We start from the raw sequence: 18,288 nt of genomic DNA, 5'->3' as shown, positions 1-18,288 counted from the left end.
CATCTATGATAAACTATCTCTCATTGCAAAGTAAAAGGCTTTTGTTTTCTGCCAAAATAATTTGAGTATCAGTGAGTAGATGAGGTAATTGTCTGGGGGAAGCGAGGAATCTTCCCTGTGTCCATCAGGATCAGCCACAAAGGTCCTAGCCCATCTGTTAACCCAGCTAGCCTTGAACAATGTCCGTCATGACCCATGTCTGAGGAGAGCTGGGCCACTCGGGCCCTGCCTTGACGAAGGGAAGATGAACAGTTGTGTCATTGCTGGACACCCGTGAGTTAGTCCACTCTTCGGTGGACACTCCCTGAGACACTATCGGGGAGAGATCACACAAGGTGTGTCACATCCTTTCTCTGCTCAGACTGCTGCGTGCCGTGTGACCTTGAGGACAGTGGAGGCTGAGGGGCTGGTCAAATTCTGTACCTGTAGCCTATGGGCTGTAGGGTCTGACGGCTCACTTGCTTAAGGGCCATCAAACCCCCTCCTTAGCAGTGCACGCAGTTGCGGAAGCTAAGGAAGGGGCACAGAGTTTGTTCTAAAGTCAGTAGAAGCCCTAGGGGCATGAACTTTTTCAGCTGCTCTGGGACCAGCTGGCAAAGATAGGCATGGCAGCTGGAGAGTTTTTCCTTGTCTGGAGTCTGGAGAAAGGATGGGAGTAGTTTGCAGTAGCTGTGTGGACATGCAGAGAGAGGAAGTGCTAGAAAGGCTCGTATTTGTTTGGAAGCAGGGTAGGCAGGTTCCTACTGACCTCCCAGGGACACCCATGGAGTGGAGTAGAGAAAGACGTGGGGGGGACCTGGTCTGTGCCGTCCAGAAGAGGGTGGAAGTCCCCAAGATGGGCAGGATTGGCGTGAGGCAAGGTGCCTGCAGAGCCAGCTGCAAGAAATGAGCACTTGGAACAAAGCTCCCTGCCCCCAACCCCTGTCCCTGTTCCCCTCAGCCAGCTGGGTCAGAACTATGACCCATGGGTGAAGAAGCCAGAGGACTCAAGAATGAAGGCTTGAGAGCAGAGTCATTCTAGTGAGGATGACAGCAGTGGGAAAAGTGGCTTCGCCAGAAGAGATCTGCCCCGTTCTGGACAGGTCAAGTGTAAAGGACATGTCCGTACTCAGTAAATGTCACTCCTATCACCCTGGTCATTGTCACTGGTTTCACAGCTGTCGGCTCACCCAGCATCAGCAGGCATTGCTGAAGGTGAGGTCTTCTGGGAAGAGTGGGACAGCAGAGAAGAAGGGGAATGGAGAGAGAAGCCCTACCTCCATCTCCCTCAGAAGCCAGCGCAGAGGCATTTGCCAGTACCCAGCTCTCACGTTGGTGACAATGTGTCGACTTGAAGGTTTCTTAAAATGAACTGCAATTTTAGAAGTAAGGTGTAAGCACTAGTTGTGCCTGGCAACCCTGAGGTCCCCTACATGAAAGCTCTCACACACGCTAAGACAATGACAGGCACTGCATGGTTAAAATGTTTTAATGGAGAAAAATGGATGTGAACAGCAGAATCTTAAATGCATTAGTTTTCGACATTGTGAAATTAATTGGCTCCCAAATATAGCCCTCTCCTGTAGTAAGTGGAGCTCTGAAGAGCCTCCGTTTCCTCGCTGCCTGTAGCCAGCATCTCTAGGTTCCATGGTGAATAAAGGCCTCTTTCCTTAATTAGAGTCGAATAGTGTTTGAATAAGTTGGTAATCCAATTAAAATTATATTTGAAGTTTATACAAAATTTAAAAAGTGACTTGTTCAGCAAATATTTTATGAAGCTTGTGCTGTACCCTGCAGTGAGCTGGAGGCGGGGTCTCGGTGTGGCCTAGGAAACAGGAGAGCTTGGGGCATCCAGTGTGATACCAAAAAACAAGAGATGACGGCCGGAGGCACTCTCAGGGCTCAGAGGAAGATGGTTTGCCTAGAGAAGGTGACACTTGGAGTGTGCTTTAAAGAGAGGAGGGGGCGCCATTCTGAAAGGGAGTCCACTTAGGGCACTGGAAGGGCCAGGGGAGAGAAGATCTGAAGTGCTGATGCTAGGGACAAGTGTGACAAGCACCTTGGCCGGCCCCATGTCTGCTGGGAAGGGGGAGCACAGATGTCAAGGAGCTACAAGAGAGATAAAGCAACAAGGAGGGCTGAACTACAGCCCAGTGATAGAACCCTCCCCTGCCTTGCATACCAGGGCCTGCCTGGGTTCAGTCCTCAGCGAGAGGTGGGAGAGGAGACAAGAAACGCAGACTCAGAGGGGGAGATGGAGGAGTGGATAAGAAGGGCTAGGAAGAGTATAGTTTAGGGTTTTGCCCTAAACAGCACACAACTGTATATCATTTTAAAGGGAGGTCTCTGACTATCAATCACAAACTCAAAAACCCCACAAAAAAAAAAAAAAAAAAAATCAACTTTTGTCCATAAGCTGCGCTTTCAGAGACTGGGTAGCCATCTGAGCCATTGCTGAAGTCCCCAGAACAAGCTTGGTTGTTAGGTCCAAGGAGGAAGGGGACTGGCTAGGTGGTTGCCACCCAAAAGGGGCTGGCCCTTCTCCACAGGCCACTTTTTTAGGTAGTATAAAAGGACACCGTCATCAAAACAAAGCGACAGCCTACAGATTGGGAAAGAATCTTCACCAACCCTTTATCTGACAGAGGACTAATATCCAGTATATATAAAGAACTAAAGAAGCTGAAAAGCAGCAAACCAAGTAATCCACTTAAAAAATGGGGAACAGAGCTAAACAGAGAATTCTCGATAGAGGAATACCAAATGGCAGAGAAACACTTAAAGAAATGCTCAACGTCATTAGCCACCAGGGAAATGCAAATCAAAACGACCCTGAGATTTCACCTTACACCCATCAGAATGGCCAAGATCAAAAACTCAAGTGACAACACATGCTGGAGAGGTTGTGGAGAAAGGGGAACCCTCCTCACTGCTGGTGGGAATGTAAACCTGTACAACCACTCTGGAAATCAATCTGGCACTTTCTCAGACAACTAGGAATAGCGCTTCCTCAAGATCCAGCCATACCACTCCTAGGCATATATCCAAAAGAGGCTCAAGTATACAATAAGGACATTTGCTCAACCATGTTTGTAGCAGCTTTATTTGTAATAACCAGAAGCTGGAAACAACCCAGACGCCCCCCAACTGAAGAATGGATACAGAAACTGTGGTACATCTACACAATGGAATATTACTCAACAATGAAAAACAAGGAAATCATGAAATTTGCAGGTAAATGGTGGGAACTAGAAAGGATCATCCTGAGTGAGCTGTCCCAGAAACAGAAAGACACACACAGTATATACTCACTCATAGAGACATATAATATAGGACAAAGCTACTAAAATCTATATATCTAAAGAAACTAATCAAGAGGGAGGACTCTGACTAAAATGCTCAATCCCCATCCTGAAAGGCAAAGAGGATGGACATCAGAAGAAGAAAACAGGAAACAAGTTAGGAACCTGCCATAGAGGGCCTCTGAAAGGCTCTGCCCTGCAGACTATCAAAGCAGACGCTGAGACTTATGGCCAACTGTTGGGAAGAGTGCATGGAATCTTATGAAAGAAGTGGGAAATAGTAAGATCTGGAGAGGACAGGAACTCCACAAGGAGAGCAGCAGAACCAGAAAATTTGAACACAGGGGTCTTTCCAGAGACTCATACCCCAACCAAGTACCATGCATGGAGATAACCTAGAACCTCTGCACAGATGTAGCCTATGGCAGTTCAGTAGCCAAGTGGGTTCCATAGTAATGGGAACAGGGACTGCCTCTAACATAAACTGATTGGCCTGCTCTTTGATCACCTCCCCCTGAGAGGGGAACAGCCTTACCAGGCCACAGAAGATGACAATGCAGCCACTCCTGATGAGATTTGATAGACTAAGATCAGAAAGAAGGAGAGGGGGATCTCCCCTTTCAGTGGACTTGAGGAGGGGCATGCGTGAAGAAGGGGGAGGGAAGGTGGAATTAGGAGGGGAGGAGGGAGTGGTTTATGGGGGGATACAAAGTTAATAAAGTGTAACTATTAAAAGTTAAAAAAAAATACTCTCTCAGCTTTAGTAACTACCAAGGGACCTCACACCCCAGCTATCTTACCTGCTTCTTCTCCAGCTGTGTCCTCTCCTTGCTGGCAGCCAGGCCGGCACTCCACTGATGAGATGCCTTTGAGGGGGGCCACGGTCACATCAGCTGACCTGTCCTCCTCAGGCTGGGCTGGGCTCAGCAAGCACCAGAGCGTTCATCCATGCTGAGAGCTGGCACTCGGCCAGTTTCCTGCTTTTACAAAATAAAACATCTATGTTATTAGTCGTGAAACATTTGAACTCTCCAGATAGTACAGTGGATAGCTATGTGATCCCCATAGCTGAGCACAATTTTGCCTTACCTACTTCAGATTTCTAGTTTTTTTAATTCTGAAAAATTAATTACATGAATTTTTGACAATTTTATACACGCATATAATTTTTATAACCCTCTTTGTAACATCACTTATGTGGCGTTCCTTCTCTGCTCCCCATATAGGAGCATTGCTCTGTTCATCTTGCCAAACACACACACACACATTCATAGACAGTCATGTGCTCGTCTTACACACCAGCTTTTTGTCTAAATGACACAGAACCATGCCCTGGTTTAACCAACCTTTTCCCACAGCACTGCGTGCTGATGTTTACTGCCTGTGACGTATTTAGAGTTCTGCCGGGTCCCCGTTGCCCATTTTGTGGCTGCAGTGTTTCATCTGATAAACCAGGGTTTGTCTGTTCCTCCTTATTAGTTCACTCTTAGCGAAGGGAGGCCAAGCTCTTCCTCTCAGCTCTGAATGTGTGTGTGTCCCTGGTCCCCATGGAGCTAGAGTAGAGTATGAGCTCTCTATTGATTAACGTCACTGACTTATGATGTTATTTTGTTATGTTAGTATATCATCAGATTACTTCCAATGTTATTTCCTCACCTCAAGACTTCAGGGTCCTGGTTGTTGCTCCATCCTCACACCCAGAACAATACCTTCAGTAAATATCTGTTCAAGGAACAAACCCCTCCATGTGACCCCCCCACCCCCGCCATGGCTGTACTAACCTACACTCCCACCGGTGTGTGTAAACACTTCCAGTCCCGACGCTCTTGTGGAGTCCGTCGACATTCGCCAGTCAGATCCGTGCGGAAGGCAGCATTGTCATCTCATTTGCATCCCTGCGGTTACTAATGAGCCCGGCTGTCTGCAAGCAGAGTTATTGGCCATTTCAGTTTCCTCCTCTGAGTTAACCTGTCTTCCCTGTCATTTCTGTTTTCGTACTGATTTGTAGACACGTTCTCCTCGTCCTGGCCAAAAAGCCCCTGCTGGCTACTTCTGCCACGTGCGGTGGCGGACGCTGTGTGTCACTGCTTGCCTGTTAACAAGCACAGGCTCCCGATTTATGTACTTACTTACTTCAGCTCTTTTCTTTGGTTTGTTATGTTTATTTGGTTTTGGTTTTGACACAGGAAGTTCAGGCTGACTTTGAACTCTACATGTAGCCCAGGTGGTCCCAAACTCAGAATCCTCCTGCCTCTGCCTCCAATCCTGCGGTCACAGGCGTGCTCAGCTATTCTCAGCTCCAAGTCTTGGGGTCACAGACGTGCTCGGCTATTCCCAGCTTTTTAGCTTTTCAATCTCGCCACTTGTTTGCTAAGATTGACAGTTTTTCTTTCTTTCTTTTTTTTTTTAATATTTATCTGTTTGCGTCTTTTTGAGACAAGGTTTCTCTGTGTAGCCCTGGCTGTCCTGGACTCACTTTATAGACCAGGCTGGCCTTGAACTCATAGCAATCCGCCTGCCTCTGCCTCCCAAGTGCTGGGATTAAAGGCAGGCACCACCGTGCCCAGCTCTCTTTCTTTTTGTTTTTATCCTCATGCTTACCATGCTCATGATTTGAAAGGGGATTTTGCTGTTTCTAACTGTGTCAGTGTGACATCAGCTGTGGGTTCTGGCAGGGATCTGCTGTCAGGTTATTTGGTATCCTCTCTGCAATACTAAGATAAATGTGGACAGTTACAGGGTTGTTTGTTTGTTTGTTTGTTTGTTTTATTCCTTACTGGATCTGTTTCTAGATAGCATATCTTTGGTTCTCAAAATTATCCATTCCCTTAGAGTTTGGTTTACTCTCTTGAAAACTTTAATTGTTTTTAAATATTCTTAGGTCAGGATGTTGTGTTTCCTTGTCATTTTCTTAGGGAGAGGCATCTATCTCTTCATGGTTTTGCACATACTCTTCAGCTTCCCTTGGTTTACAGAGCCAAGAAGTCACCAAACATTTAGCATGCCTTTCTAGATGCCAGGACAGTAGGGACAGGAGACAGGAGAGGGTTTGGAGCCTGGGAGGACATTACCTGGTGAACACTCAGCACACAGTTAGAGTTACTGTCTGCAAAGCCTTCCAGTGCGGTGACACTGGAAGGGGAGTGGTCCAGAGCTCGGGACGTGGGATCAGATGAACGTGGGCTAAATTCTGGCTCCATCAGTTACTGCCCAAGTCCCTGCAAGTGAGCCAGCAAGCTACCTAATTGCTTAAGGTCTCAGTTTACCGCTTAAAGCAGGGCATTGGCTGTGAGGGTCACAACATACCTGAGACTACATGTGGAATGACACGGTTAGCACCTCTCCAGCACACAGTGGGGATCAAATGGAGCTGTCATTGTTTCATCCATCTTTCCGTTTGTTCCCATAATTGCTTTATGAGATAGATTATTGTTAGCATTTGACAGATGTGTCATGAGCCTGTGGGAACATTTAGCAAAATATAGTTTAAAATGTTGCTTTTCTTAATATATGTAAAAGGGCTTTGATCGACGTCAAAATACCATGCAGATGGAAGGCTCAAATTCTTGTCTGCATTCGGAAGTGTCCCTGCAGGAATTTAAAATCATGTATCACAAGAATCAGAGAAACAGCCTCATATGTCTGAAAAAGAGGGACTGTATTGGGAGAAAATACCAAAATTAACGTATGTGTGCATATGTGTGTATATGTGTGTGTGTCCATGCTCCCAAGTGTAAAGTGTGTACATGTGGGGGACAGAGGTCAAGCTCTGGTGGTGTTACTCAAGCAACATCCATCACTTCTTCACAGACAGGGTCCCCCACTTGCCTGGAACGCAAGCTGACTAACCTTGGGGCCTCACAGACCTGCCCGTCCGCACCTGCTCAGCAATAGGGTGACAAGTGTGTGCCACCATACCCAACCTCTGTTTTGGTGTGTGTGTGTGTGTGTGTGTGTGTGTGTGTGTGTGTGTGTGTGTGTTCTGTGTGTGTGTCTGTGCACACGACAAGGTCTCTATGTAACTCTGGCTGTCCTGGAACTCAGGAGGTAGACCAGAGGCCTCAAGCTCACAAAGACCTACCTGCCTCTGCCTCCCAAGTGCTGGAATCAAAGTTGTGCGCCACTGTGCCCACCTGACTCTTTTAAAAATGTTCACAGGGCCGAGCTCAGGTCTTCATGCTTGTAGGTCAAGCACTCTTCTTCTGAGCCATTTTCCTGTCCCCCTAAACAATATGTCTGACTTGTAGGATTATAGAATTTTTTTTTTTCTTTAAACTGCCCTGTCTATTCCAAATTTCTCCTGTGTCCTGCTGTGGCAAAGAAGGGGGAGCCAGCTGCTATTAGGAAGGAGGTTGGGGCTGGGGCCTTCCAAACTCATGTTCTGACTCCTCTCTCCCCAAAATCCAACTTGGTGCACATGGTGTCAGGGCTCCCCTCTGTCTGTCCTTGATGACTGAGTTGGTCTCATTCTTTTAGCTCGCTGGAAGAACCTGCCGGGATGTCCAGGCAGGGAGCCCTGGAGGCATTAGCCATGCTACCCTTTCTGGAGTGTTTGCCTTTGACAGTCCTCAGCTTAGTCAAAGCCAGTCAAGGACCAGGCCATCCGAGGCTGCTTTCCTCAGAAGAGGCCAGTAGAGGTCAGCGTACCTAGAGGTGCCAGGCGCTCCTCCCTCCTGAGCGAGGCGCTGTGCAGGGCTTGGAGCTCAGCTCTCAGCTCTGCCAGGCACCGAAGTCAGTAGGTCCCTGAGCTCCTGGGGAGGGCTCTTTTATGTCCTTGGGAGCTGTCAATTCATCATCCTCTCCTTCACCATCTGCCATCTTCCCCAGCTACGATAGCTCTGAGCATCTCATAGCCTGTCTCACTTGCTCCTACTTTCTTCTGTTCTAGGCTCTTTTCATCAGCCTTTTGCATGTGCCTCTGTGTGTGTGTGTGAGTGTGTGTGCGTGTGCGTGTTTTCATGTGTGTGGGTACACATTTACCTGTGTGTATACGTGTTTTGTATGTGTAGGTATACATACACCTACACCTGTGTGTGTATGTATGTACGTTTACATGTGGAGGCAAGCATAGATTTTAGAATTATCCTTGACTGTTCTTCCACCTCATACACTGATTTAGGGTTTTTCAGTCAAATGCAGAGCTCACCGATATGGCTGGCCTTGTAGCCAGCTTGCTCTAGGGATCGCCAGTCTCTGATTTCTGAAGCTGACATTAGCTGTGGGCCAGCAATCCCATCTGGCATTTACTTGGGATCTGGGGACCCAAACTCCAGTCCTCACTTTCACCTGTTCACGGTAAACGCTTTAACCCCCGAGCCATCTCCCGAGCCCGGGATGATCATTTTCAAAACTCCATTCTATAGGGGGTAGCTGTTGGCGTTTCCTCTCCCCACAGAATGAAGATCAGACTGTATCAAGTCCCAGACACAGCTGTGTGCTGTCTAGCCTACACGGAGGTTCTCAGTCCGCAGTTCTTATAGCCCCAGGCTTTCCCAAGACCTTGTCAGGGTAGCTATGAAGTCAACGCTGCTGTCATCGGCACAACCCCGAGACATCATTTACCTTTTTCATGGTACTGATGTTGGCCCAGCCACTGGAAACACAGTAATGGAGAAAACCACTGGCTGATCGCCAGTTAAGATGGTGAGAGCAGGGAAAGGCCCCGGCCACTGAGCCTAACGATCCGAGTTCAGTCCCCATAGCAGAAGACGACTTTCCAACTTGTCCTCTGACCTCCACACAGACCATGGCACTTGGGTGCATACACACACACAAACAAATGCAATGCTTTTTTAATTTTTTTTTAAAATAGTAACCACAGACTGTAAGTCTTTGTTTTTCTCATGGTTATATGCCCTCTCACTATGAAACTGGGATGTTTCCTACCATGCTAGCAAGGCACCTTCTCTCACAATTTAAAACAAACAGAACATCAGATTCACTTAAGTTAGTCCTTGGTGGAATATTTTTTAAAATTCAAAATAAAACTTTAAGTGGCAGCATTTGTTATACTGTTTCTGTCGGTGGCATCGGTCCTATTGTGTGTGACAAGTGGCCAAGTGACAATAGCTTCTGTTGCTCTCTGTGAGTTTCAAGTGGCCACAACCGGAAGGGTTTTCCTGAGAAGAAAACTGTCAGGCAAACTGTCATCTTCAACTTCAAGGAAAACAGATTTGGACTCTTTAGGAAGCTTGTACCTGCCACCCTGTACTCACCAGCCCTCCAGTATTATAAGAGCTTTTCTATCAATGCCAGAGGTCACACAGAGCACTGTGATGTCCTGACGGCGTGTGCTGGAGGCACATTTGGAAGATCCCCACAAACCAGTGTCTTCCAAACATCCCAACCACGACATTGCCATGCTCCTTCCGCAGGATACAGGTTGGGCCTACGCAGGTGGTAGAGTTTGACCTTGCAGAGCGTGCGGTTTGTGGACCTCACACAGGTTCTGCTTTGCATATCACCCATCAAGGCACCACTCAGCAAGACTTGGTTCTTCATATAGGCCTTTCCAAACACCACAGCATGTTAAATGTAGAAACAGGCAGGAGGCTCTGACCATCCTCTCCTCCCCCTTCCTCCCCCACTCCCACCTCCGCCTCTGCTCTGTGGAAGGTGTGTGGAGAGGTCATCTTCAGGTACGGTTCCTCATGTCCCATCCCACTTGTCTTTTGAGGCAGGGTCTCTCACTGACGTGGGCCTTGCCTTGGGTAGGCGGGCTGAGCAGTGAGCCATAGGGATCTGCTTATCCCACCCTCCCCAGCGCTGGGATGGAAAACGTGCCACCCCACCATACTAGATTACTCGAAAGTGGGTTCAGGGGGCTGAATTCAAGTTTTCATGGTGACAGAGCAAACATTTCACCAGCCGAGCTCTCTCCAGCTTCTCCAACAACTATCTTTTTATAAAGCCATTAAAGAGATTTGCAAATGTGCAGAACAGTTAATCTTTTGCAATTTCTTAAAAAAAAGGTTATTTTCATTAACAATTTTTTGTTTCATTACTGTCTTACTGATTTATTTTAGTAATATATTGTGAAAAAAATTAGTGCTTTTTAAAAAATGTTCTATCTCACTTTATGTAATGGAAATGGATGGTTGTCGGAGTATGAGGGACTTCTGAGTGTACAGCCGAGTCACTGCTTTAAACTCTGTACATAAGAGTCCAGCTCTCCGGACTCCCGTCACATCGCTCTTAATATTCCCAGAATGTCCCCTAATCCCTTCCTTCTGTCCCACAATCCATTTCCTCAGCCCGACTACCTTGTGCTTCATGGCTTCTGCGCATGCAGTTTCTTGCAACCAAAATGAACACCCTAACTCTATTCCTCCCTCCCCCTCTCGACCTGGGCAGCCCTCTCACCGGTGCAGCCTGAAGAGGCTTCTTCTTGCCAGCATCTGCCAAATGTGCTTTGATCCCCTCCCTCTGTAGGCTCCGTGTTAATGTATTTCATAATGATCTCTACCTTCAGATTGAAATTCTCATTATGTCCCTCCTTTATCATTTCTCCTCTGTACCTATCTTACAAGTGTCTCCTCTGCCGCACATTGTATTGTATTAATCACCACCTGTCTGATCGACAAGAGAGGAAAAACTAGCCAACATTTTCAGCGAGAGTGCAGTTGGTTCTCTCTATTTTCCCCTCATAATAGGGTCTCATATACCTCTTTACAGGTGCTGGTATAATTTGCTCAATGTTGTTGTTGTTTTTTTTTTTTCCCTCCCAAGCCCAGGAAGAAAAGCATCTGGTGCTGTCATTAATGAGGCCAATTTTCCTGTCTCTCGTAGCTGGAACCCCCTGAAGTGTGTGCTTGTTCTGCATGTCTGCCACTCCTCTCATTTTCTCGGTACATGATCTTCTCTGAGCTCCAGCCCTTATGTAGACTCAGCCCTCGCCAAGCTCAGGATCAGTGGGAATCAGCTGTATCCTTTGATTTTCCTTTGCAAAGAAAAAAAAAAAATGTGGTTTATCTAGATGTCTCATCCTGCTGTGGTCCCATGAAAGGCTTGATGGGATTTTCTTATTGGAACCACTAAGAAAGCTTTGTAAGAGCTCAGGCTATCTGTGCCCTTGGTTGAAGAGGTCTAGCCGTGAAGCATGTCCCGGCACTCATGACGCGAGAGCCTCTGCTCCTCTCTGGAACCTGGTTTTCCCACTGGCAGATGAACGGGTTTCCGAGAACTCTGTAAACTGTAGGCTGTCGTTGGTGTGGAGGAGGAATAATGCATGGGAACCACACCTGGCTCTTCTCTCCACAGACTGCAGTGTCTTAGACCCCCTAACTCATCCATGGAGTGATGTCCAGTCTGCAAGTGGGCATATTCATTCACGTACATGCGTGTATACGTGCATAATCTAGACTGCCTGTCCTGTGCCAGGATCCTTGCTGTCCCTGGGATGTGGTGGGGTCAGATGATGAAGAGTGCTCCCTGGCCACTCTATAAGGAGTTCATAGGCCTGTGATGGAGCTATCGAGCGTGTGTGACTAGTCAGGCTCCGAAGCACCACTAGAAGGGCACTAGCCTGAAGGAGGGATGGAACAAGATGTCCTGAGGCTTTAGGGCAGGCACCGGGGAGTGGATGCCCGTTATGAATAGTGACAGTTTCCATTGAGAAACTTGAGGAAGCCTTTTTGAAAGGGGTGACTAGCCAAGGCCATACCTGACATCCCATGACTCAGGAGGCTGAGACAGAAAGACTGTAAAATATAGCATGGGCTACACAGTAATACCCTGTTTTATAGATCGGGGAGGGGAAGAAAGGGAAGGGGAGAAAGAGTGGGGACAGAAGATCTATTATCAGGTCTAAACTATATAGCTTAATGACAAACTCTGCAAGAACTCAGAGAGGAGAGAAATGAAAGCGTCTTAACCTGATTGAGGACAGATTCTGGGGATGGGGGGGACTGTTCATACCAACACTTTTGGCTGAGAGTGTGAGAGTCTGTGGAGTCCTCGAGAACCCTGCCCCTAACCCAGGGGAGCAGGTGCTCTAATGGTGGGCCAGGGCCCTCCCACAGGGTCTTCTGTAGTGTTATCTAGAAGCCAGCTCCCAGCATTCACCCGCCTCGTCTTAATGGTGTGTGGGCATTTCAGGTCTGCATGAAACAGGGACTTGAACACTTTACGTCGTCTGGAAAGGCATGGGGAGATGGTCAGGCTGAAGAAACTTGAAAACATACCACTCCCCTTCAAATAAGAAAGTTCAGTCAAGCAGCTTACCTTAGATTTTCAGCCCTGTAGCCGCCTTGGTAGTCTATCTGGGAGAAGTCTGCACACACACCAGGGTTTCAGAGGCTGCTGTGAGGTCTGGCACCGTTAGCATGTGCTCTTTGCCCCGGGCACGTTAGATCATTACCCAGTCCTCACAGCATTTGACAAATGGGATAGCCGGGGCTCAGGCAATTTCCCAGTGAATGGCTGAGACAGGTGGAGGGGGAAGATAGGCGGCCTGACTGAACAGGGGAAGCTGATACTAATCATTAGGTCTTTGAACCTTACCATGTTCCCAATTAATGGGCGAATAAAGTGAAACGAGTAATTAGATGGATTCCAAACCACTAGCTGTGCTTGCCGCTTGAGTGCCTCCCCGCTCCTTACCACTCAAGGCGAGAGGAGATTCCCTTGCAAAGAAGAGCTGCGTGGGCTTAGGAATCTCATAACAGTGATAACTATTAGCCACTGAGAAGGTAAAATGGGTCTAAGTAGGATGAGCCAGACCCAGTGCTGGGATGTTGGCATTTGAGCAGTGATAGCATAGCCACTCCATCTTAGAGACACAAAGGTCGGGATGAAGGGCGCATGCTGTGCCACCAGGACCCCATGGCTGGGTGGCGGGCCTGAGACAGGAGCCTCCCTGGGGCCTCAGGGTCTCTCCCTAGCCGATTGGCAACAGATGGGCTGTTTTCTTTCTGTAGCCGGCAACCTTCCCGGGCTACTCATAGGAGCTCACTGATGTGAAATTGAATTTAAAGACTTTCACCAGCCAGTAAACTCTCTCACTTGATGGTGTGTTGTAAGCTGTGGGTCACGGTTTTAGTGTCGATGTAGCTGGGAAAACACAGCCGTTTACATCGGCACTTTGTTCAGAATGATCCCTTTGGGTGGTTCCCTCGACTGTGGGCGTGAAGCTGAGCTCCTGGAGGCCAACTGAAGCCTTTCTCTCTCCCTGAAACTTGGTGTGTTTGGACCCATGGTCTGTACAAATCACAGAACTGTGTGCAATGCGAGTCTCATTCTATCGAAGCTGAGCGGGTGGCCTGCTTCATTTCATCTCTACCTCTAACTTGCTCTGTAGCCCCGGGTCTTGCCAAGGGCCTCAGTTTCCTCAGAGAGAAGTTAGATGAGTCACCCTTGAGGGACTCCCCTGATGATCAGACATCTGTGATTGTCTGTTTATTGGCTTCTCACATTTATTGCCCATAAACAAAATCCTATCCGATGATCAGTACGTAGTCACTGATCAACAAAATTTAAGTTTGGTCTCCTAAAATTGGAATTCTTTTCCTAGAAACATGAACAGCTTTGTTATCTAAACTTCAGGAATGTCTGAAGTGATGTGGGTTCTTCATTTTGATCATTTTCCCAAATTACAGTGATTCAGCCCCGGTCTTCCAGAGGGGCCCAGTGACCAGGTTAGCGTCACTTCTCATCGTAGGACAGAGCATGCGTCCTCAGCGCTGATGTCTCCCTCCCTCATTCAGTCGGCTTGCTGTCTTGCCACTCACTGCTCTCTGTCAGAACAAGAGTTTGCACCAGTGCCCCTTCTGGGTGTCACAGTCTGACTTAGCATGCTGAGCACCCCTGGGCCGCAAGCCGCCAGTGTCCCCAGCCACCCCTCCCCCCCGAAATAACACATCAACTCTCCTGGAGACTCCATACACTTCATGTTTGAAGATTCTGACATGGTAATTGAAGCTACCTAGAGCCTAATTACTGTAAATAAGGGTAGTAAGTGACAAGGTAAAAAGATTTCTTTCCAAATGAGAAGAAATGAGTCACTTTGTGCTAATGTGACAGATGTATGTTGTCTCTACATAAAATTTAATAAGAGATTTAATTAAAGAGACTCAGCTCCATGTGTGCGGGTGTGTTCACGTAAATGCACGTGGTGGCCACAGGCTGACTTCAGGAGCTTTTCTTGACCGCTCTCTGTCTTACTTTTGAGACAGGGTCTCTCAGTGAGCCTAGATGGAGATAGATGGGCTGGGCAGAGAGCCTCTGGACCTCAGGGGCCCTCTGTGCCCCTCCCCTGCAGCCCGGGGGTACAGGTGCATGCCACCATGAGCGGTCCCCGTGTTTGCACTGTCATCCCCAGCCCATGTCTTTGATCTTGACTATGGGCTCCTAGGAATGTGGACATGTTTAAACCTGTTATTCTCATGGTCTAACTACGTGAACAATTTTTGTAAAAATTATACCCCAATGAAGCTGTGTCTGTCAGGCTTTCCCAGATGTCAGTCCACTTTTCAGGAAGGACCTGACTGAGGAATTATTCAAGTCAGAATTCTTGGTCTATGTGGATCAAAGATTTCACGTGTTGCTAGCCCTGCTCGGCTGTCTCCCATCATCTACTGTGGTACTTAGGGCCGAGGCTCCTGCGGCACCACATCAGAGTCCCATGGCCCTGTGGCCCAGGCGTCCTTTCAGCAGAGAACACTCCTTCCCTCGGGTTCCTTGAATAATGCTTTTAGAGCACCAAGCTTTTTAGATCATAGGCCCCAAAGAAAGACCCGTTCTCGGTCACGTGGATTATTGAAATCATACCTTACCACCTGCAGCCTCCAGGGGATGGAGTTGTAGCCCAGCCACCAGGCTGCACAGCGCTCTATCCCGAATGCTGTTTGGACCCTTTCTTTGCCCAGATAACTCTGCCAGCGCCTATGCAACATCACCCAGTGTCTTCCCCACGCTTCCCCACAGCCCCTTCAAAATATACCCCATTTCTCCGTATTCTTGCAGAACTTAGTGTTTTGTTTATCAGTTTACAGGTTTCTTTCCTTTTTTTATGGGTGCAAAGAAAACGGGCTTCATGCATCTCTAGATTTCTTTATCCAAGAGTGCCTGACTCTTAGTGAGAACTCTATTAAAGCATTTTCTCAGATTTATTGGCTTAAAACGCTGGATCATAGTTCAGAGAGAGGCAGTTTATAGAGGATCATGGTGTTGATATTTGCTGCACAAAAATGGTAAACATGCCTATCAAATTCCAGGGAGAACTGGAAAGCTGAGGGATGGTTACTGAAATGAAAAGACCCATCTATACATATACCAACTGCATAGCCCAGCCTGTGCCTTGAGCCAGACCTATGCTATAAGCACTATTTCAGTGACTTTTCACAACAGAGCTGTCAGGTGAGGTGCTTTGTAGATAAGGAGGCCATTCTAACCCCTTGTGACTGTTAGCTTTGTCAACTTGACACAACCTACAACTTTCTGAGTAAGGAGACTCAATGAGAGATTGTCCATATTAGGTTGACCTGTGGGTACATCTGTGAAGGAGTTACTTTGAGTGTGTTGACTGAAGTGATAGGATGTGGCCACTGTGGGCAGCACCATCCTCTAGGTAAGAATCCTGAACTATGTAAGAAGTGGAGAAATTGAGCTGAGTGTAAGTATGCGTGCGTTCTTTGTTCTCTGTTCTGATTATGGATTCAGTGTGGACAATTCCTTCAATCCCTGCTACTGCGACTTTTCTGCCACCATGGACCGTGGCCTTAAACCATGAGCAGGAATAAGCACTGTCCCCTTATGTTGCCTTCGTTAGAATACTTTTCTGTCATAGCAACAGAAAATGAACCTAAAGCACCTCCAAAGCAGTGAATGGCATTAGAGGGTAGAGCCTTTGGAGGTGATCATATCGTAAGAGCAGACCCTTATAGATGGGATGAATGTCTCATAAAGGGAATCCAGAGTCCCTGTGCATTCTTGCTAAGCAACCTGCAGCCAGACTCTGCTGGCCCTGTCAGACTTCCAGACTCATGAGTGGGGACATGCCAGCAATGTGTACTGACCATAAGCCATTTGTGACTCTCCACCATAGCAGCACAAGCTGACCCTGTACAGACGAGCCAGGAAGCTCATAGTTAGACTTCTCTGAAGCCAGGGCTCTCGCTTCAGCCTTGAGGAGAAAGAGCTACTGAGGCAACACAATGGCTGCCAGGGGGAGAGAAGAAACAGGCTCTGCTTGTTGACAGAGGATTAGCTTACAGCCATTCTTTGCCACCAACTCACTCTGAGATTGGCAGCAGCCTCAGATCACCCCACCCACTGCTTGTGCCACAGGGATGCTGAGAGCCCCACCTCAGAGGACTGTGATACCTTATCTGGCACCTTAGGGAACAAAGAAATAAACGAGCACAAATCAACTTTTAGTAAACCATGTGCCATGGCACAAAAGGAGGAAAGAATTATTTTCAGATTCTGCATGAACTGAGGGTACCAGGCACCAGGAAGCCCAGTGGAGGGAGTTTTGGTGCTCCTGCCTGGGGGGCTTTCTCTGCTGGTGTGGTAGGCATATGAGCAGCACCGGGCAATAGCTCCCCAGGGCTACTCCTGGCCCTGAGCCACAAACCCAGGGCTCCTGAGAAGCTAAGGTTCTTTACATATAAAAACCATGGCTACTTCCTGGCAGGCGCATATGAAGAGGAACTTCAAAGTACATGTCAAGATCCTCTTCTGGCTCCAAAGATTCACACACCCTGTGAGAGATGGATAACCCTGGAGCCCCCACACAGGTAAACTGGTATCTTTGTGAGAAGAACACAGCACCTGAGAGAGACTGATAGAACAGGATCTTCAGAGCCCCTGCAGCACAAAGTAAGAAGGGAAAAATTGAGTGCTTTATCTTCTAAAGAGCGGCCTGTGCCTTTCATCCTGAGATTAAGGAAGGCTCTTGCCCTCCTTCCCAGTGCTGCTCTTGATCAAAAGACAGTGTGGGAGTAGGACAGTGGGGGCCATCCATCCATCCATCCATCCATCCATCCATCCATCCATCCACTCACCCATCCACCCATCCACCCACCCATCCATCCATCCATCCATCCATCCATCCATCCATCCATCCACCCATTCATCCATCCATCCATCTATCCACCCACCCATCCATCCATCCACCCACCCATCCACCCATTCATCCAACCATCCATCTATCTACCCACCCATCCACCCATCCATCCATCCACCCATCCATCTGTACATCCATCCATGCCACAAACTCATCTGGATTAGGGCTCTGGATTAGGTTCTGTGAACAGCAAGACCCAAAGGTCCAGTACAGGGACTAAGAGTTGACATGGAAGCCTGTCATGAGGAACCTGGGAAGAAAACCTTTCACCCAAGGAGAGACCTGAAAGTGGGGAGACAAATATATGTAAGAGAAAGAGAGGGAAGGGCATTCCCAACACAGGAGAGCCCCCCCCCGGGGGGCTCTGTGCATCCAGGAAACAGGAGGTGTGTGGCTGAGCACAGCTGGAAGGCTGCTGAGCCAGAGGTCAGGTAATCGGAGGACTTGATCATCTAGCCCGGGAGCCTGGGATCATCTGTAGGCTCCAAGGAGGTGTGTGCCCCTGAGACAACTTTGTCAGTCCCTAACTTCAGCCCTGGGTGGGAGATCCATGCCTCCTCCATTCGACATCCACCTCAGACTTCCTGTCAGAAATGGCCCAGTGGAAAATTGACTTGAAGCCCCACTGGCAGTATTAAAGGTCTATAGAAAGAGCTTTTCAGAGGAGAAATTAAGAGCAAGGCTAGTGTCCTGTCCCTTCCCTCCCGGAGTCTTTGCAGCCATGAGAGAAAATTCTCTTAAGGCCTTACAACTGGATTCAAATAGATAGCAAAGAAAGAAATCAATATTTGTGCAATTTGGTTCACCACATAGAGCTCCTACCCCCTAACCTGCTTGAACCAGTTTGGTGAGTTTCCATTCCCTAGTGACAGGTGGCTAAGATGTCTCTCACACCTTGGAGAAAATCTCTGGAACAAATTTTAGATGATAAATGTAGCTGGG

The 18,288-nt window shown here is 47.9% G+C and overlaps 1 protein-coding gene across 8 annotated transcripts in view; it reads left to right on the top strand.

Moving 5' to 3' along the window:
• Nucleotides 1-18,288, top strand: part of Ttll11 (tubulin tyrosine ligase like 11) — a 224,679-nt gene that overhangs the window by 115,681 nt on the left and 90,710 nt on the right. The window lies entirely within an intron of this gene.

Source organism: Meriones unguiculatus, chromosome 8, assembly GCF_030254825.1.
Source record: "Meriones unguiculatus strain TT.TT164.6M chromosome 8, Bangor_MerUng_6.1, whole genome shotgun sequence".
Classification (NCBI taxonomy): Eukaryota; Metazoa; Chordata; class Mammalia; order Rodentia; family Muridae; genus Meriones; species Meriones unguiculatus.
This window is presented reverse-complemented; position numbering and strand designations above follow the sequence as displayed.